The sequence below is a fragment of the Lactuca saligna genome, chromosome 5 (genome assembly GCF_052625555.1).
Source record: "Lactuca saligna cultivar CGN05327 chromosome 5, ASM5262555v1, whole genome shotgun sequence".
NCBI lineage: Eukaryota > Viridiplantae > Streptophyta > Magnoliopsida > Asterales > Asteraceae > Lactuca > Lactuca saligna.
In genome coordinates, this window is record NC_136421.1 from 162,068,089 (window position 1) to 162,076,905 (window position 8,817).

Sequence of the window (8,817 nt, forward strand, 5' to 3'; positions counted from 1 at the left end):
TGAAACTCGAATCCAAGCAAAGCCCTTTGATCCAAGCCCCTTCTCCTTCAAGATTTCTTCAACCCACACCTCTCCAAGCTCCAATTTGCTCAACAATGGTGCTCTCCACGATTTTAGGGTTTCTGGGACTCAAGGGGGTGATAAAGGAGGCTATGGTGGAACATAATGATCTTTATATAGGGCTCAACCCCGAGAATTAGGGTTTTCTCCACACAGCACCTACTCGCCGAGTCCATCTTTGGACTCGTCGAGTAGGCCACTTGATACGCGACCAAAGTCGCGACATGACTCGCCGAGTCCATCCATGGACTCGCCGAGTCGCCCCCCCGAAACTTATACTTTTAGCCCTTCAACTCTACTCTAGCGATTTCGGGTTGTTACAATTCTCCCCCACTTAAATTAGGCTTCGTCCTCAAAGCCTACGGCATCTCATCTTCAAATTAATTCCCACGACACGCCACCTGACTTTAACCGAACCAGGCCCCTCAAGGCACAACCATAGAAACCAGAAGCTCAGTTTCTGCTCTTATGCGGTGTCCCAACCGCCTACCCAACCCGGGCACCAGCTATACCCTCCGATAGCCGCACTCAACAACCGATAATTACCCACGATGCCTTACTGCTCCAATTCTCATCATTCACTTGAATCATATGGCAAGAAAACCATGAACCATCGGATCCCCGATCCGAATCCCACTCTATCCATTCCATGACGAAAGAAAGACCAATTCTTTAATTATGGAGCAACTCCCCCGAGTTCTCCTCTCGCAATCACACGCACATGCTGATCTAACTCTAGCACCCTCAGGTTTGGAAAACCCGATACACTGATGATATCCTCAAACATCCTTCTAGGATGAACCGCTAATACATACCCAAAACCCTGATCAGAATCTCACTGAGAGTCCAAGACTCTCTCCCTGCATCCCTTCCGAACCCCTCTCCCCGGCTATACGCCTGCGGAATTCCCTCCGCACCCTGAGCAGACATCTCAAGTCGAATGAGCTTTTATTCTACTGCCGCAAACACGCTACTCGAAAACGATCGACGGACCACTCCAATCATAATTCTACACTGCCACTTTCACTTCCGTGAATTCGCACTCCCTTTCGGAATTCCATTCCTACCTCTTTCCTTACCAAGGAAACCACTCGTCCGCCCTTTCACCATGACAAGTACTATGGTGCTCACCCCACGCTACACTACCTCTTTAAAGCGTACCCGCCATCCATACATCACCGCTACTCTGACTCTCATCGCAGGGACTCTCAAGCCCATGCACTACCTTCACTGCTCAAGACCGCTACCCAGGGCCAGACCTCCCAATGTAATCACACTGCAACATACACAATACATGTCCTCGAACCGATCCAACAATACTCGCAGAGTCTTCAGCATGACTGGACCGCCTTCCCAGGCCTTCAGCCAATCTGGACCACTCTCAGAACCTTCAGCCAATCTGACTGGACCGTCCTCCGAGCCTTCGGCCTGACTGGTACGCCTACCGGCCTTCAGTCTATCTGGACCGCTCAACAATCATTCATCATTCCGAGCTATCTCTTCGGGATATCTTCCCATGCATATCGTTCTAGCCCTCTAGGGGTTCCGAACTCTATCTCCATCTTAGATGTTCGATCTCGTCCTGCCACCAGGCCTTCCACAATCAATTGCCCTAGGTCTGTATTCCGCCCCGCATGCCTGTTACTCACTCATACGAGCCTGCTCTCGGCTGAAAGAAATACCGCTGAATTCCCAAAGCAGCTAAGAAACCTCTCAAGCCTAGCGACCATCCGGAGAAGTTCTAATTCTCCCCCACTTAAGACACTGACAATTAACCACCGGTCGCCATCACCGATCTCCCAAAACAACAATGCAGAGAGAAACAACACTTACATGCACGTAGTCCCTTACCAGCGCTAACAACTTTCATAAAAACATTTTTCCACACTGAACAACCCTCTTGAAAGGAACCCAATCTTTAACTATCCATTCCTCAGACCGCAGGATCTACCCGTCCTTCAAACCAACGCCGCATCCGCCACCAATCCTCACAAAGATAATCAACGATAGTTCTAAGCACTGCTCCTTAACCATATCGATCCTTCAAGGAACAAGGATACCAAAACGGAACCTCGGACACAACTCGCCCAACCCTCAAGAAACAACGGATACCACACGAAAACCCGTAACGCAATTCCATAACCATCCAACGAGACTAGCAGATAACAATACTCCAGAAAATCATAAATAATCAAAACAACAGAAAGAAACATACCCGCAGCAGCAAGCTGAAAAACACGACCCTAAGCCCTTGGGGGCTCCGCTCCACCCTGACCTCCACCTGTGATCCTAAACATAGCCGGTGCTGGAGCCTGCACCGGTCCTGCAGCGAGCCGTGGACAGTTGACCCTCAAATGTCCAACCTGATGACAATGATAACATATCCTCAAATCCCGAACTGGCACTGACTGCCGACAATCCCTCGCATAGTGTCCCTCCTTTCCACACTTGCGGCATGCTCCACCGGACTGACAAACTCCGGTATGACCCCTTCCACACTTTCCACAGACGTGGCTACCCTGATCTCCCATCCTGGAATCAATGGTCTTAGACCGTTTCATCGCCGGCTGCGACTGAAGCGGAGCTTGCCTCAGCTCACGCATCTGCAGCTCAATCTCTAACTCACGCCGCCTGGCGGCCTCCTGCAACTCCAACAAGGTCTCGCACCTCTACGCAGACACAAACTGCCTGATGTCTCTGTTTAGCATACTCAGATATCGGGCCATCTGAGCCTGCTCCGAAGCGAACTCAGGGAAAAACGTCGCCCTCTCAGTAAACATCCTGGTGATTTCCATCACCGACTCCGAATCCTGTTTCAGCTCCAAGAACTCCTGAGCCAACCTCTCCCTCTCGACCCGCGGAACATAACGAGTGCCGAACATCTCTCTGAACTGATCCCATGAAATCGCAGCCCTCATCGCAGCCCTCTGCGCATCCTAGTACGACCCCGTGGTCAACCTCCACCAATCCTTTGCCCCGAGCCTTAAGAGGTTCAGAGCGCACCTCACCCTCTAATCAGCAGGGCATGAACATGTGAAGAAACATCCCTCCACATCTGATAACCATCTCATAGGAACGATCGGATCCTGAACTCTATCAAAAGTGGGAGGCTTCGTATTATCGAAGTCCCGATACCGAAAACCTCTACTAGCTCCTCCCCCTGTCGCTGCTACAGCTGCTATAGCTGCCACGACAGCCGTCTCCATGAGAGCCGCATAGCGCTCATCAAAATACTCCACCATGGCGGTCTTGATCGACCCAAACAACTCTGGCAGCTCAGCCCGAAACAATGCAGCAACCTCATCATGCAGGATCTCACGAATCCTCGCATCCAACTCGTGCGTACTCATCTGACTGACAACCTCGGGCTATACAGACCTACCCGGAACTCCCTCTCCTGCTCCTGATCCTGACCCGGATCCACTCCCAGCGTGCCCTGAAATCTCCATACTGAAAATAAAACACCAAAATCTCAGACATTTCCCACTATCCCGGGAACCAGCTCTCATCCCAACCCTAGAGGTCATGGTTTCCCTGATACGCATATGGGTCCGTGCTTTCAGTAGTACGGGCCCATACTACCTTCCACACCTACCCATATTTGTATGAAGTACCTCCACAACACCCTAGCGACATACATAACAACGCTCTATCCTCACAACTAGAGGAACACTAGAAATCTCTTACAAGAAGACCCTATGCTAGCAGGCATCATAAATCAGGCAACACATCAAGAAATCCTGAAGATCCCTAGCCTAACTCTAGCATGCTGTTCTATCAAAGCTCAATAAAACAATAATCATGTATGGTATTTTGGGGTTACTTACTGGCTCCGGCTTATCGTACCTCCGCATCCTCCTTTACTTATTTTGAAAACCATTTTAAATTCTTTTTTTGAAAACCCTCCTCGATTTGAGACTGGAGTCACACAAGTGTTCCTCCAATTCACTCAAACCAAAGCTCTGATACCAACTTGTAACGACTGAAAAATACAACCAATTTAAATTTTTCAAAAACAACCCAATTTCATTAAATTGTTTAAAAAAAGGTTTTCAATACAAAACATTTAGAGTATTCCCAGAATCACATTACTACAAAATCATGAGGAGCGGTACGATCGCGCCTTCGCCTTGCCACAGTCTCCTGAAGAACCTGAAAAACATTAAACCACAACTGTAAGCCCGAAAGCTTAGTGAGATACCCCCAAAATACCAACCACATATACGCCCTTCTAGGCTACGAACTTCCGGTCCAAAACATATTGCCTTCCGGACCATAACATATAAAACATACATAACATAACAGAACATAGAACAACCATGCATATCGGGTCTACTGTGTGACTGGTCCACCCTATCGGGCCTTCAGCCCACCGGATCCATCGTCCAAGTCTAGTCATGTCCTTCGAGTCTACAGTGGGGTTGGTCCGCCCGCATCGGGCCTTCAACCCACCTGGTCCACTCTCTGAGTCTACAGTGTGACTGGTCCGCCCGCATCGGGCCTTCAGTCGGTCTGGTCCACTCTCCAAGCCTCGGCACGTCTGGTCCGCCCTCGTGGGGCCTACAGCCTATCCGCACCGCTTCCTGGGCCTTCGGAATAACCGGTCCCCCTGGGTATCTTGGCCTACAGCACAAAGCAGGACCCGCCTCAACCCATCTCCAGTCCAAACAACCATGTGCACAAAACATACAATCATATAACAGTCATAGTCAACAACCGAGCAAGCAGATCACATAGCATATCGTTACCCTAACCAGGTTACCGACCTAACCGGTCACTAGCATAGCATCACTCAATATATCGGGAAACTGACCTTAACAAGGTCTCCTAGCATGTACCATCCTAGCTACCAGGATGCAAACACATCAAACAATAACATAATAACCATATCTGAGTCTCAATCCAATAAAGGGCTGACCTTGGTGCCTTAGACCCTGTTGATATAGTGAGGATAACTCACCTCGAAACAGCCGGCTGAAAGGATAAGATCCCGTTGCTCCGAACTTTGACACGAACTCCTCCACTGAACATCAAAACATTCAACTCAATATATATATATATATATATATATATATATATATATATATATATATATATATATACCCTTATTTACATAAAATACCCCTGGAAGACAACTGGTCAACCCCTGACTGACTCTACTCGTCGAGTCCCCAAGCTCAGAACTTCCCTCAACCCGCGACCTGACTTGCCGAGTCACCCCGAGACTCGCCGAGTCCAACCACTCTGAGTCCACTTGCACCCAACTCACCGAGTCATCCCTTGACTCACCGATTCATCGACTCAACCATAAATATTGGGACTCTTCGACAAGACTCGCCGAGTCGAAGAACAGACTCGCCGAGTCTAAGGCTATCTTCAACCTACTCGCCGAGTTGTTCTTCCAACTCGTCGAGTTCCAGACCATCTTCAAGCAACTCGTCGAGTCCACCCATGTGACTCGCCGAGTACCACCGGTCTGAATCCATACAGGAGCACCTCAGGCCATGCAATTGATCCAAAACATAGATCCAACCTCCTACAATCCATCCATCACGTAAAGTGGAAAACTTTACGTGAATCTAAAGAGATCTAGGCCTTATTCACCTTAGAACTAGGGTTTGGGACATGATAGCTCCATTAACAACACAAGAACAGGGGCTTTAATGCTCTTAAGATCTTCTCCACTCCAGATCTGAGGTAGCAACCTCAGATCCATCCTTCAAACTCAAGATGTCACACAACTAAGCTTCCCACACAACCCCAAAATGAGAATCTAGGAAAACACAGCCCAAGAACGAAAGTATTACCTCCAAAGAATGCCTCAACAGCAATGAAACTCGAATCCAAGCAAAGCCCTTTGATCCAAGCGTCTTCTCCTTCAAGATTTCTTCAACCCACACCTCTCCAAGCTCCAATTTGCTCAACAATGGTGCTCTCCACGATTTTAGGGTTTCTGGGACTCAAGGGGGTGATAAAGGAGGCTGTGGTGGAACATAATGATCTTTATATAGGGCTCAACCCCGAGAATTAGGGTTTTCTCCACACAACACCTACTCGCCGAGTCCATCTTTGGACTCGCCGAGTAGGCCACTTGATACGCGACCAAAGTCGCGACCTGACTCGCCGAGTCGCCCCCCGAAACTTACACTTTTTGCCCTTCAACTCTACTCTAGCGATTTCGGGATGTTACACAACCTCTAAATCTCCTCCATTGGTACTTCGTTTTCCTCTAGTCACATCCTCTCGTAGATTGTGCTATTCTCTCAAGTGCTTTGTAAATTCTTCAATTAACTCTATAATGGTGGGCATATCTTTTCTTTGTCATTGGGCCTTGCAAATCAAGGAGTTTCTTAATTGTAACATTCACCTCATCATAGAAAATTGAGATTTCTTGTTGAACGTTCAAATCATGTTGAGGGCAATTTCTCAAAAGACCTTTGTATCTTTCCCAACCTTCGTATAAGGATTCTTCATCTTGTTGTTGAAAGTTAGCAATCTTTTTCTTAAGTTCAACAATTTTTTAAGGAGGACTAAATTGCTCAATAATTGCTTCACGAAGGTTTTTCCAAGTTCTTATCGTTCCAGGTGCTAAAGACTTCAGCGAAATTTTTTACATCTCTTGTAAGTGTTAGTGGAAGCATCCTTAATAAAACTGCATCTCTTGTCACTTTTAGAACATTGAAATAATTTGCAATGTCCCAGACTCCATCGATATGTTTGAATGCATCTTTATAGTCTTTCCCATAAAATGGTATGTCTTTAAGCACTGAAAGGATATGTCATTTGAGCTCAAAACCTATTGTAGCTGAAATTACGGGAAGAACTAGACCTAGACCGTTGTAATTTCACAATCTCTTCTTGTACTCCTCCATCGTCATAGTCGTGGTATCTGCCATCTTTGTTCCTTCGCTTTTTATTTCTTCTTGTGAATCTTCCTAGGTTTTTGTTTTTAGTTTGTGCCCTACTTCTTGCTTGCTTGGAGTCTTCTCAAATTGTTCAAACATGTCAACTTCCAAAGTGCTAGTTGATTCGTCGACCTTTTTGTCCTTTTTGTGGAAACCTGAAAATGCGTAAAAATGATTTAGAAAGAAAATAAACGAAAAGATGAGAAGTACTGATCTCATGCCGTGAGAACTGTGCAAACAGAAAAATAAGAATTTTGTAGAAAATTAACTTTTTGCTGTTTTTACCCCATAAAAGGGTCAATTAAGATGCAATATTTAAAATGACAACTGAAATAGCCGTTCCCCGACAACGATGCCAAAAACTTGATGAACAATTTATAAACTACCAAGTTTTAAATTTATAAACCTAACCTACTTAACTAGTAATTGCACTTAGGTAGTGTACTTAGTCAGTTAAGAGTTTAGTAAAGTAAGCTAGTTATCAAACACAGGGAACATGATTTAGCTAATAAAAAAATTACTTAAAATGAACCTAATAAGAATAACTAAAATTAGGGTTTTTATCTGATTTTGCTAGTTCATATTAACTTAACTACTCAATTAACTAAGCAAACACTTAACTAAGAATGATTATTTATCAAGATTATGAAGACACTTTCGTTTAGCTTTGAATCCCACTTTTTTACTCAGTTGGTTACCAACATTAATGTAATTAGTAGTCTTGATCCGATCTTTTAATATTTTCACTAATTCATGAACTACTATGTAATGATCATACACAAGCAAACACAAAATTGGTTATTAAGGATAATTAGGCTATGTAAGATATATTTAGATAATTAGCTATGATCAAGACAAATAATTAAACACAATTATGATCAAGTTATGTTCTATAACACATATAAAGTTGTTACCTTTATTACTTAATCTAAGATTTAATTAATCCTAGCTCTAGCAATTTAATGATTATAACCTACTAGGTAAACAAGTTCATGCAATTCAAATGGTCATTAAACTACACTTAACTTGAACTAAAGTAGCACACATTCTAACTTTAAGATGCTAGGTAAAGATAATAACACACAAGTTTTAAACCAGCTTCATAAATCCAATATATAGAACTAACACATAGTATTAGGGTTTATCTACACTAAACAAAAGCCTAATGATTAGCTACTCATGGAAAAAAATAAGCACACAATCATATAAGATTTAGACATGGTTAAGCTAATGCTAACTAAATGTAATGTGTAGTCTTCAAAATATTTATCTTCAATTTATCTCTCCTTCTAATAGTTGAATTTCGCAGGTCACTGGCTTATTACATCCAAAATATCAAATCCAACTCCTCAAAGTCGAATATATAGAGGAGTCTTTATAGTTTCCATAAAACATATTTCATGTTATGAGATCAGTTTCATTCATGTATGACAAGGAAACTGCTTCTTCCTGTTATTATCTTCTAGATTCCTCCTCCTCACGACTTGAGGTTATAATGCTCACGTCGTGAGCCTCTATGTTGTGCATATCATCAATATTTTTCTAGTCACCACGACATGATATTATGAATCCACGTTGTGGGACTTATATTTTCATGGTTTTGTTCCTTTTAATCTCTGTTAAGCTATAAGCTTCAGTTGCAGTTCTTCCAGGTTCCAACTTTTTTCCTGTAACACCTGGTTCCTGGTATGTATTTTAAATTAAGCATTTTGCATTTTGTCCTGGGACTTGGCGAGTTGGTGGCCTAACTCATCGAGTAGAAGCGAATTGGACCCGGGAGTCAAGTGGCTGACTCGGCGAGTTAGAAATCGGACTCGGCGAGTCCGTGCTATCTGGACAAAAACCCTAATAT

General features: G+C 44.3%; 1 non-coding gene across 1 annotated transcript; it reads left to right on the forward strand.

Annotated features, from left to right (window-relative positions):
• The first annotated feature begins 6,464 nt into the window (after window positions 1-6,464).
• Window positions 6,465-6,571, forward strand: LOC144998968 (small nucleolar RNA R71). The gene has a single exon (XR_013660500.1). It is a non-coding gene; the product is annotated as a small nucleolar RNA R71 (small nucleolar RNA).
• Window positions 6,572-8,817: the final 2,246 nt, after the last annotated feature.